This window comes from Pristiophorus japonicus, chromosome 7 (genome assembly GCF_044704955.1).
Source record: "Pristiophorus japonicus isolate sPriJap1 chromosome 7, sPriJap1.hap1, whole genome shotgun sequence".
In the NCBI taxonomy this organism is placed as follows: Eukaryota; Metazoa; Chordata; class Chondrichthyes; family Pristiophoridae; genus Pristiophorus; species Pristiophorus japonicus.
In genome coordinates this window covers 100,534,145-100,547,205 of record NC_091983.1, presented here as the reverse complement: position 1 = coordinate 100,547,205, position 13,061 = coordinate 100,534,145, and the positions used below count along the sequence as shown (strand labels likewise).

At 41.0% G+C, this 13,061-nt stretch overlaps 1 protein-coding gene across 3 annotated transcripts in view; it reads right to left on the bottom strand.

The window, feature by feature from the left end:
- The window catches only part of LOC139267214 (proto-oncogene tyrosine-protein kinase LCK-like), a 178,444-nt gene that overhangs the window by 130,262 nt on the left and 35,121 nt on the right, over positions 1-13,061 (bottom strand). The window contains exon 1 of one of the 3 annotated variants that reach the window (XM_070885182.1): positions 10,342-10,392. The exons of 1 other annotated variant lie outside the window; for it this stretch is intronic. The gene's annotated coding sequence lies outside the window, so the exon portion shown is untranslated. Of the gene's footprint in view, positions 1-9,059; positions 9,134-10,341; positions 10,393-13,061 lie in introns of those variants that run through there. One more of the 3 variants, XM_070885180.1, reaches the window with a different exon arrangement.

Below are 13,061 nucleotides of genomic sequence, written 5' to 3'. Positions count from 1 at the left end.
TTGCTTTTCCTCCCATCTTTGTATCATCAGCAAACTTGGCTACGTTACACTCAATCCCTTCTTCCAAGTTGTTAATATAGATTGTAAATAGTTGGGGTCTCAGCACTGATCCCTGCGGTACCCCACTAGTTACTGATTGCCAACCAGAGAATGAACCATTTATCCTGACTCTCTGTTCTCTGTTAGTTAGCCAATCCTCTATCCATGCTAATATACTACCTCCAACCCCGTGAACTTTTATCTTGTGCAGTAACCTTTTATGTGGCACCTTGTCAAATGCCTTCTGGAAGTCCAAATACACCACATCCACTGGTTCCCCTTTATCCACCCTGTTCGTTACATCCTCAAAGAATTCCAGAAAATTTGTCAAACATGACTTCCCCTTCATAAATCCACGTTGACTCTGCCTGACTTAATTTTGCTTTTCCAAATGTCCTGCTACTGCTTCTTTAATAATGGACTCCAACATTTTCCCAACCACAGATGTTAGGCTAACTGGTCTATAGTTTCCTGCTTTTTGTCTGCCTCCTTTTTTAAATAGGAGCATTACATTTGCAGTTTTCCAATCTGCTGGGACCTCCCCAGAATCCAGGGAATTTTGGTAAATTATAACCAATGCATCCACAATCCCTGCCGCTAAAGTTGTTATTAAAGTTGTTTAAGTTGTTACAGTTGTTTTATAATTATAAGTTTTACAAAGTTTTGAAACTGTTGTATATTTTTTACATTTTTATGTAAAAGTTTCAATTGAATTGAAGCACTCTTGTACAGTATCAAACTTTTGGGGTAACAGTCATCAGGGTCCCAAACGCAGCTTTCCACATTCAAGCAAAGCGTTCAATTATGAGCTGCTGACGTAACAATTTTGCTGTGGCATATGCTCCGCGTGCCCTCCGCTGTGGTGTTGGGGTGGGTGGTGCCATGGGTTCATCTGCAAGCTCCTCATCATCCTCCTGTCCCTCATTGTTCTCTTCTTCCTCCTCCGTCTCCTGCACTCTCTCCTCAGGTGGTCCCGCAGTCCTCTGTGGCAATTCCTGTCCCCGCCTGATTGCTAAATTATGGAACACGCAGCACACCACTGTGAACTGAGCAATCTGCTCAGGGTGGTATTGTAGCCTGCCTCCCGAGTGGTTCAAGCATCAAAAGTGCTGCTTCAACACTCCAATTGTCTTGTCAATTATGTTACGTGTGGCTATATGGCTCTTATTGTATCGTTGCTCGGGTTCTATGTGAGGGTTCCACAGGGGGGGGTCAAGAGCCACATGGCGAGGCCGTACCCTTTGTCCCCCAGCATCCAGCACTTACCTCGTGGCTCAGAGTTGAACAGGTCAGACACAGTGTTTTCCCGCAAGATGTGCACATCATGGATGCTCCTTAGAAAGTAGGCATTCACTGCCATTATCCGCTGTGTATGGCCACATGCGAGCTGCACAGTGAGACAGTGAAATCCCTTACAGTTTCATTACACCTCCGCCTCCTGTAATGGTACTCGCAGGGCAATATGGGTACAGTCAATAGCACCCTGCACCTTGGGGAAGCCGGCAATGCGTGCAAATCCAAAAGCCCTGTAACTCTGTGCCTCCCTGGTCATTGGGAAGTTTATAAATTCCATCCAGCGTGCATACAGTGCTTCGGTTACCTGTCGAATGTACCAATGAGTAGCGTACTGAGAAATAGAGCATTATGTCCCCAGTTGATACCTGAAAACACCCACATGCATAAAAGGAAAGTGCTGCAGTCACCTTCATCTTGACCGAGAGTGCAGTAATGTTGGTGGTATTGGGCTGCAGGTCTACCTTAATGAGCTGGCAAATCTCAGTGATGACCTCTTTTCATAAGTGCAGCCTTCGAACGCATGGTTGATCAGTCAGGTCCAAGTATGAGCGCTTCTCCCTAAAAATCCTTTGTGGGTTAGGCCTCCTCCTCTTCATCATCATCATCATTCTGCGACCTCTTCCATTGCCCTTATAACTATGCTGAATAAACTTCCTCACATCTGGTTCCTCCATTAGACAGGTTGTCAGCAATACAGGCTGAGATAAGACCGGCCCCATTCTTGAAAAAAATATAACTAAAATGCCTTTCTATCTTAATAAGTTACTCAGTAATAGTAAATATACCTCTTCCAATCAAAATCGCACTGTAAAATCACTGTTCACCTCAGAAATACAGAGCTGCTGCTTTAGCTGACAGTTCCCAATTTCCAAAATAGCGGATCGTGCACTCTGCTCATTCCTGCCCACTTACCATCGTGTAACACCACCTTTACCAGGACGGTATGCAGCTCTGGTGGAATGTCGGCAGTATACGATGAAAATCGGACTTTTTGGGCAGTATGCGGGTGGTCCTGCAAGGCGGACGGTGTGCACACCACTCAGCGGTATGTCAATGATGAATATTCCGCCGGGTGGTATGTCAGCGGTATGTAGGTGTTTTTTGAACAAAATCACATTTTTGGGCGGTACACGGGTAGTCGACCAATTTTGGCCCCAATCAATTTAGCTGCACCCTCCTTAAATTAGCTCTAGTTCAATAAGTTAGCCAATTCCTACCTGATCAGTTTTATTTCATAGTGGGAAACTGGTAAACACTTGAAGCAGAGGAAGATACAAGACTATGAGCAGAGCAGTAGGATTACTTGCAGACAACGGTTCTGACGAAAGGTCATTGACCTGAAACGTTAATTCCACAGATGGAGTCTGACCTGTTGAGTGTTTCCAGCATTTTCTGTTTTTAGTTCAGACTTCCAGCATCCATACTCTTTTTCTTTTGTATTGGGATTACTTTCAGATTGCTCGGTTAAAGAGATACAATGGCTGAATGACCTTGTTCTGCAATTATATACTTCCATGGTACAATGATGCTTCAACCCAATTTCTCTTACAATTTAGTTAGGGAATAACACACTCAGACCAGGTACACCTCCCACTAAAGTAGGACAACAGCAGTAGAAACCAATAAATGCGATAATATTGCCAACAACTCGAAAGGGGTCATTACAGATCCAAGGACATGATTGTACAATAGCACATTTGTGCCAGAACAATTTTTTTCATTGTACTTTTCCATTTCAAGATCTTTGGCCAGAACTTTCCCATAAAAACGGCTGTGTTTGGAGCTTAGAGACAGATAAACTCTTAAAAATGTGATTCCCAAACCTGATCCCACCTCCAACCCTCTTCTAGTTTTGCCGGAGACGGGCCGGGGTCCGGGCGAGCGACCAACCCGATGCCAGAGGACATTAACGCAATTTAAATATTGTAATGAGGCTAGAAGCCTCTTTTTTCCACCTCCATTTTGAATTTAACTGTGTGTGGACAGGTTTCACACAATTCGTGAAAACCAGCAGTTAAACCGAGGTGGGGACTGCTGCATCCAGGAGGTAAGTGCCTTTACACCAACCCCCTGGATCCTGGGTCCCTGCCTAGCCCCAACCTCGGTGATTGGAGATTCCACCACGAGGCCTCCAATCACCATTCTCAGGCCTTCCCCCCCCCCCGCTTCCCGTCCACCCCCCCCCATCCCTCCCTTCCCCCTCCCCCCCAACAATGATGATGATGCTGTCCACAATCCTCCAGTGGCCAGCCCTAATTCTATGCCTCCCCCACGCTCTCCAATGCCTTGCCGACAACTCCGCGATCCCTCCCTTCCACAATACCCACTTGCCTGCCGATCCCCGACCTCCACAATCCCCCCCCAATCGCCTGCCAATCCCCAACCTCCGTGATCCTCAATCCTGCAGATCTTCTCTCCAGCCTCCCTATTGCCGACCCACCCTAACGATTCCCAATCCCCCCCACCTCCCGTGATCCCTCCCCCGGACTGACCCCTCACAACTGAGGCCTACCCGCCTGCAGTCAGCCAGCCTCTCAAGCTGGCTGGCTGCAGGCAGGAAACCAAGGCCTCACATTCAAATTCGACCCTGCCGGTAAAGTCAACAGAGCTGCAGGATTCTCGCCTGCCTCAGACACCCCCGCCCCCAACCCGTCCCGCCAAGGAAAATTCCGGCTTATGAGTCTGTTTCTTTAAATAGATATTGCAACATTTGGCATTAACAACTGACAAAATATAATCTTCACTGACATGATAGAAAACATGCAAGACTAACAAAACTAAAATATTTGCCAGTCAATACAAGAACTCTGAGGGTTGAATTTAATTAAACAATATTTCACTGTTGTTTCACATTATCTGTAAACATTGTATGCCAAACACTTGTTCTACGCTTTATCATATACTCCACAGTCTAAGGTACACCATAACCGAGAAATGACCATATTATCAGATGAATGGTTAGCACATTCACATGACATTCCCCTGCACTTTTAACGGAGGCATTAACCTGTCATGCAAACACATTAAATGTTCATCCACTGTCACCAATAGCAATTCTCGGGCTCAGATCTTTAAGTTCCTTCTTATTTTGCTTAAATGTTTAACATGATATTTCAATGTAATTTTGAAATTGAAATATAATGAACTGGCCCACCAAGAATTCTTCTGAAGGATTTCATTTATTCCAGTATCATTTCTAGCAGCTATTAAAGGATCTTTTGAACCAAATTATGAGTCAGTATTTTATTGTGCAATGGATATGATAAATTAGAAGCTTTAATTTAAGTTATTTGCCTGGCTCTCTAGTGCCAGGTTACGTTCAGTTCTATGATACACAGCTGAACCTTTCGCAGAATGTTCTATTATTATATAAACCACAATGGAAAAAGCACAGCACGGGCCCAATAGGCAAGAGGTTCGGCAAACATACTAAAAGTATTTTCTATTATCATCAAACCACTAACCTTCAGAGTAACTAGCATAGCATCTTACAGATGAAAAAGTGACACACATTCTGCAGTCGGCAAAAGCTATTCACTTACAGATTGAATAAAAAGGGGTCTCGGAAAGTAAGTAACCCTTATCATCAGAGCCTCAACTGGAATAAATGTAATTTGCTTATCTATATTTTCACTCTTCCACTTTAGTTTCAGTAGTATTAACCTTCCTCTTTAGGTTTCTTGGAGACATGGGGATGAAAGAATAGTCTGCAGTTTACTTGATTTTCCTGAGGATCAGGGAGTATTTATGCAGAATATCCCTCAGGAGATTAAATGGATTTTAGTTCCCGAGGATTACACTCCCTGATTTCCAACAGCAATCAAGCAGAACTCCAGGATATCCATCCATCCTTACATCTCCACTTGAGGGGGAGATGGGTTGGAGTTGGGGAATGTTCCAGAAAACTGCTCTTCACTAATGGCATGCCCCAACTCCTTCAGCAGAACAGGAATCATTGTATCCAGTGCAGTTTTTGATCATCTTAGTTTATACTAATTCTTATAAAAGTCACTCTCATTCCCAACCAGATATTACCCATTTGTCTGTAGAGGATTTAATAAACAGAGCTCCAATCACTCGGAGTCGCTCTGTGTAATAACAATGCACTTAGTGTCTACTCACCGCCTCACTGATGCTGCAGGTCCAGGGCAGTTCTATGACACCACAAGCTTAGAGTAATTTCAACAAAATATTTCCTTGGAAGCAGTTTGAATGATTTGGAAATGCTAGGACAAGTTATACTTGCACATATTTCACAGGATGCCATGAAAGTGCAGAAACAGTGCTGTTGTTAACATATTTATTCAGGAAGTCAGCGTTTTAAATCTATGCTGCATCCTATAACATTAATGCAAGTAGAAGATATGCAAATTGAGTAATACTTTAGCAAGTGATGCAAATCCTGTAAAATGAGATAATACACGCTAAGAATGATTCACCTGATGTCACAATGAGATTTTATTTTCCAGTGATGGTTAAATTATATGGCTCAAATAAGGACAATCTTCAAACAACTTAATGCAGCAATTGGTATTAAGTGCTGGTCTTTAAGTAAGCATAGCAAGGTCAACAACTGTCTGACATATACTGAAGTGACTGGAATTAATACAAGCAGCGATTATGGGAATCAGTTTGGATTTAATTTTCTTCTGATCAAAATTATTATGAATATTATATAGTCTTTAGCAGGCAAAGTAAGCCAGACTTTTCTCATGCAAAGGAGAAAAAATGAATTTGGCATTCAATATAAAAGGCATTAATTTTGGAGTTCTCATTAAATCCAAAAGTTATATTTTAAGGGTTTAGCTTTCAACAATAAACACTCAAGGCAAAATTTTAATGTGTTTATTTCAAACTGTTTTTCAGACTCTTGTTAATACAACAAGATCATAAAATTTTCCTTGGGTGGCACCTACATTTCAATAAAGGAATAGAATCCGAATAGACCTAGGAATGGGCCTTGTCGACCTTCTTGTCAAACTGAGTAGATTAATCAACAGATGTGAATTTTACAAATTAAAGCAGCAAAATGTTGCAAATTCACAACAGGTCATTCAGAATCCAAGAGAAAGATAGTTTACTTTTCAAATGGGAATCTTCAAAACTCTGTTTGTCATTCAGCTGCCCTGATGTACATTTCCAACTTTTTCTATTTTTATTTCAGATTTCCAATAATCTTCAATTTATCTCCTCATCGCCACATGAAAATGTGTTTCCTTTAAATAAAAATACATTGTCAATGCAATTGCATAGAAGTGTGGGATTAGCAAAAGTTATGGACATTATAGCATTTTCAATAAAATTCTAAGCATGGCTACTAATTAAATGGAGAGATGATAAAAGGGCTACACATGAAAATGAAATACAAGTTTTACCTGCGATAGTTCTGGCCTGAGGCCTAATGGAAACCGACTTCTTAAATAACTGTTATTTTAACCAATAAGTTGTCAGTCGCCTGTAAATTGACTGACTAAATATAGATTTTATGAGCCAGAGGCCCTATTATTGAGCTGGTTGTTAAAAAGCAAAGGGAATATTTTTTGTCAGGAAATGCTAGAAAATGGTTCGCAAATTGGAGTTTGAGTGAATTTATAATAATACAATTGGGTTTTTTTGTTCTTGTGATGTGCGTGACACTGGCAGTGCAGAATTTATTGTCCATTGCCAGTCGCCTGAGGCTATTAAGAATCAACCAGTAGTGTGAGACTAGAGTCTCATGTAGGTAAGACTGGAAAGGGGTGAGAGCTTCCTTCACTGAAGGACATCAGTGAGCCAATTGGGTTTTTACAACAATACGACAACTTTCATGGTCATTTTATCTGTGGCACAAACCAGCACACAAATTAGCCAATTTACTGAATTCAATTTCACAGCTTGTTACGGTGGGATTATTACTCACAATCTTTAGGGTTCTTAATCCAGTACCATAACTATTTTGCAGCTTTGGTAGGAGCTTGCATATGTAATTACAGCCTCTTTATATAAAAGAGATGGACCAAAAAGAGTGCCACAGAAAGAGCTTCATTTAGTTTTCAGCTTTGACAAGCTTCTATAGCAATAAAAATTAGCATTATTAACAATACATACTATAGATTTGTAGCCAATATCCCAAAATAGTGTTAGAAGTCAGGTCTTATAGCCCAGTTTAAACAGCAGTCTGAAACCAATTTTGTGGAATGTTGATTTTTCTAATGAAGGTTTATAAACAAAATTATATCTTATCTTTTCTCCTTGAAATGCTGTTGTATTCTTTGTCTATCCTTCAGATTTCCAGTACTTGCAGATTTTAATTTTATTATATTTTATCCTTCAGACATCCCAAATTACTCAAATAGGATTGATAATGCTCCATTTACAGATCATTTTTTTTTATTGCACAGCCCACTTTGACAATTTTCAAAATGTTAAGTATCCATCATTTTAACAGTTTTAAGCAGTCATCCATCTAAAATATTTTATGCCCCTGTAGAATAATGTACAATCTTAGTCAACCACAAGCATTCAAGAGAGCAGGACACAAAACTATGTGAATACAACAATTGTGTGAATTTTTTCCTTATTAAACAAAACATCAAAAGGCTGCTATCAGTGCCTTCATTTGTTTTATAATCATCTGTATTTTGTTTCTGGTTATGGCTGAGGACATAACTTTAACTGGGTCAATCTACTGAGATAATACATTAGATCCATAGTGGGTTTAAATAATGAGGAAAATTGCGTGCAAGTTGGCTGTTATTATCATAGAACGGTAAATAAATTGGCACTCATCCTAGATTCACAGAATGATACAGCACAGGAGGAGGACATTCGGCCTATCAAGTCTGTGCTGGCTCTTTGAAAGAGCTATCCAATTGGTCCTATTCTCTTCCCCTTTCCCCACAGCCCTACAAATTTCCCCCCTTCAAGTAGTTATCCAATTCCTTATCGGAGCTCTACTCGGAGCTCCGTCATGGCAAGGGAGCCCCAGGTGGGCAGAGGAAACGCTTCAAGGGCACTCTCAAAGCAACCTTGAAAAAATGTAACATCCTCACCGACACCTGGGAATCCCTGGCCCAAGACCGCCCAAAATGGAGGAAAAGCATCGGGAAGGCAGAGAACACCTCGAATCTCTTCGCTGAGAGCAAGCTGAAGTCAAGTGTCAACAGCGGAAGGAGTGCACGGCAACCCAGGCACCCCACCCACCCGTTCCTCCAACCACCATCTACCCCACCTGTTACAGAGACTGTAGGTTCTGCATTGGACTTTTCAGTCATCAGAGAACTCATTTTTAGTGTGGAAGCAAGTCATCCTCAACTCCGAGGGACTGTCTATGATGATGATATTGGGGTATGTGACAGTAGAGAAAGGTACAGGTTCATAGTTCAGCGTGGATGTAATACAGATGTCAAAATATGCTGGCAAACTGGCCTTTCCATATACTTTGTTTTCAATACTAACAAAAGTCAGCAAAATAAATTGTAACGGAAGTAAAGGGTTATGGGAAGCGGGCAGGGAAGTGGAGCTGAGTCCATGATCAGATCAGCCATGATCTTATTTAATGGCGGAGCAGACTCAAGGGGCCAAATGGCCTACTCCTGCTATTTCTTTACGTTCTTCTTATGTTCTTAAATTACTTTTCTGTTGTTTGAATCTCTAAGTTAGTCCCCCTTGCCATTATATAAGCATCTAAAAACATATGGGGAGGACTTTGCTGTGAGCGACGAACGAATTAGATTTGAACTTACCATAGACTTTCTATGCGCTTTTGCAAGGCATGTTGCTGTCTGCCAAACAGTGCAATGCCCTCTTCAAGGCATCCGGAACTTGTGTGAACAGGGCAAGCAACTGTCTTACTACTTAAGCAATCAGATTGAAGAATCATTAATGAACATCGTAGAGTCTGAACCAGGAAGTGTAACTTAGAATATTAAATTCAATGTCAAACCAGGTTCAGAAAGCAAAATAAAGAGAGGGAAAGAAAGAGGATTAAGAGACAGAATGAAAAAAAGTTTTAAAAATTACATTAAAAAAATCTTTCAACAATAATTAAAATTTGATGGAATGAGACTCCACAATTGTTAAAGTTAATTTTCAGTATCAGAGAGGTTGTTTAGCAGTTATTAAGACTTATTAAGCCGTTAACGGTACTTAGACTTGACTTAACTTTTTGTGACGTGTTCAGTCCATATCTACCATGCAAGTACATGAATTTCACACTGTTCAATACATTTAAATGGGGAGCCAGAAGGCCAGTAACTTTCGGATTTTCGCGTTTAACGACTCATCTGCGCTAGTCTGAAGTTACTGTTCGATTTGCGCATAAATAACGGTGAGCGCTGTTAGTTACTTTTTTACAGTAAAATCTGGCCTTATATTATTGAAGGACAACTGTATTTTATTAATTTATCCCCCAAAAAGTTCCAAACTTAAACCTCTGTTGACAATGTCAGATGAATTATTTCATATATTTTCAAAAGTAACTCCTTATACATTACAAACCGACTGATAAGCCTACATCCAATGAACTACTGTCTATAGTTAAAGAGGTCATTCTGAGATCACGGAAAGATTTTTTTTAAGTTTACTTCATCTAGCTAGTTTCCATTCATTTCCAGGCTCCAACTTCAACTTTTAATATAGTTATGAACAAAAATGTAGCATTTATTTTACAGCTACAACTCCGTGTCTCTCTTCATTGGCTGAGGTAAACAAACTCAATTTATTTTAAATTACACATCTTTATTCGAAAGTTCGATTTTGTTGCCAAATATCCAGACCAGATACGGCAGTTAACCTTTTTTAAAGGCAAAACGCATGTTTACATAATGACTCAAAAGATGAAGAGAGCAGATTTGTATCAGTTTTAACTAAATCTGCAAAGGAGAATATTTTAAGACGGTTGGTGAACTCTTTGTAACTTCGATGTGAGGTGCAAGACTGTTATTTTCTGCTGTGTAACGAGATTGAATACCGAGAATAATGGAAAACGATCAGAAATAAACGCCAAATAACATCGCCACAACATACCTTCGTTTTTCAAGTTTCCCTTGAAAATACTACCGAAAGTAAAAGCCTTCATTCATGGTGGCATCGGCATAGGAGGATGCTGGAGATGAAAGCAAAAAATCAAAGATGCTGTTGAGAGCTCAATGCTGGAAGGAGCACGGATCAGGCAGCGCTCAGCTCACATCACATCACATCGCCCGCACCAATGGCTTGCATTCTGCCTTCCTCAACAGCAAGCCACGGCGCTCTCTCCTTCTTGCAGTGGTATCAGGCAGCCAGCATGCTGTGCCAGGTTGTTTATGTTCGGATCCTCACCTACCTGACATTCCCCTCTGCCCCCCAGTCTTTGGGCTGACCCCTTCAATCAACCCTTGGATTAGCCGGCTACAGCACCCCGCCCCCCCCCCCCCCCCAGTTGGTCACGTAGTCCCCGCCAGGCCGCCCACACATTGCTCAGCTGTGCAGGAACCAGACATTGGGTTTTCCCCATCTTCTGTTTATTTTATTTTTTTAAAAAGGGCAGCTCCAAAGTGGCTTTAGTAAATTCTCAGAAATAATAGGAACTCGCTCACTTCATCACAACCGCTGCCTGGAGGGAAGCTGCTCCTGGTCTCTTTGTGGGCTGGTGTTGGCTGTAAAATTTAACCCTTTGGAAACCCATGCGACGTTGAAGTCAAGTATTCAGTGGCGGTACAGAGGCATTTTTCTTCCATTTCTCTTTCTCTTCCTTTATGGAGCCGGATATATTGCCAGAATTCAGGAAATGTTTACCAACATGCTCCTGTATCTACCTGAACGACTGGCTACACTTTACCAGCAAAAGTACCAGTTGTACCTTTACCTTTTAAGTCCGGACACTAACAGCAGGTTCAGGGAAAACCCTGTTTCCATTGGATGGCTATATATTTTTAATAGTTTTCAGCTTCAACTGCAATGCTGACACCAAATAATATACCAGTGATAAAGCTATTTAAATTCTAGTTATATTAATGTAATATTAACACTATGCGACTTAAGTTAAGACTTCAAATTATGAAATGAAAATAGAACTTTTTAACACTTTTGTTCACGTATCTTTACTTTTCCCTCCATTATATCTTTTACTCTGTTTTCTCCTATTCAACTGCACTTTTACTTCATTTTAACAACTTCCTATTCCAACCTTTTCTCTTTAAATTTAAGTTTAAAATTCAAAACACTATTGGAACCCTGGGTCTCATGTATTTTGGATGTAAAATACAACTAGCTCAATTTTTAAAATAATTTTCTGATATTACACAGATAACTAGGTGTCGGTTGGATTTTAGTCCACAGTACTGGTAACATGATTGTGCTCAAATAACTCAGCAATACTTAAACATGAAAAAAAGTTCATTAATTTTCATTTTGTTGAAACTGAAATCACTCACGGGATGTGACAAGTGGTGTTCATCAATGATCTCTACTGGAGCCTTAGCTTTTCATCATATATATCAGTGACTTGGAAGAAGAAATAGAGAGTTGTATAGCCAACTTTGCAGAAGATACTAAGTTAGAACGCACAGTAAGTTGTGTAGATGGGAGCAGGAAGTTACAAAGGGACATAGACAGATAAACATAAGAAATTGAAGCAGGAGTATGCCATACAGCCCCTCGAACCTGTTCCTCTATTCAATAAAATTATGGTTGATTTTCTACCCCAACTCCATTTTCCCACCTTATCCCCATTTCCCTTGATTCCCTTAGTGTCCAAAAATCTATTGATCTCAATCTTGAATATAGAAACATAGAAATTTACAGTGCAGAAGGAGGCCATTTCGGCCCATTGTGTCCGCGCCGGCCGACAAAGAGCCATACAGGCCTCGGTCAGCAGCCCTGAAGGTTACATATAAACCGATGAACAATGGCGGAAAGGTAAAGAGCAACCAGTCTGTGTAAAAAACAGAATGAGGTCCTACAAGGTGAATTTAGAGAGCTAGGAGGTAAATTAAAAAATAGGATCTCAAAGGTAGTAATCTCAGGATTGCTACCAGTGACACGTGCTAGTTAGAGTAGGAATCGCTGGATAGCTCAGATGAATACGTGGCTTGAGGAATGGTGCAGAAGAGAAGGATTCAAATTCCTGGGACATTCGAACCGGTTCTGGGGGAGGTGGGACCAGTACAAACCGGACGATCTGCACCTGGGCAGGACCGGAACTAATGTCCTCGGGGGAGTGTTTGCTAGTGCTGTTGGGGAGGGGTTAAACCAATATGGCAGGGGGATGGGAACCTATGCAGGGAGACAGAGGGAAGTAGAATGCGGGCAGAAGCAAAAGATAGAAAGAAGAAAAGTAAAAGTGGAGGGCAGAGAAACCCAAGGCAAAAATCAAAAAGGGCTACATTACAGCAAAATTTTAAATAGGCAACGTGTGTCAAAAAAACAAGTGTGTCAAAAAAACTCCTCAATGCGAGGAGTATTCGTAATAAATTGGACGAATTAACTGCACAGGCAGCAATTAATAAATATGACATCATTGGCATTACGGAGACATGGCTGCAGGGTGACCAAGGCTGGGAACTCAACATCCAGGGGTATTCAACATTCAGGAAGGATAGACAGAAAGGAAAATAAAGTGGGGTAGCGTTGCTGGTTCAAGAGGAAATTAACGCAATAGTAAGGATGGACATTAGCTTGGATGATGTGGAATCTGTATGGGTGGAGCTGCGGAATACCAAAGGGCAGAAAACGCTAGTGGGAGTTGTGTACAGACCACCAAACAG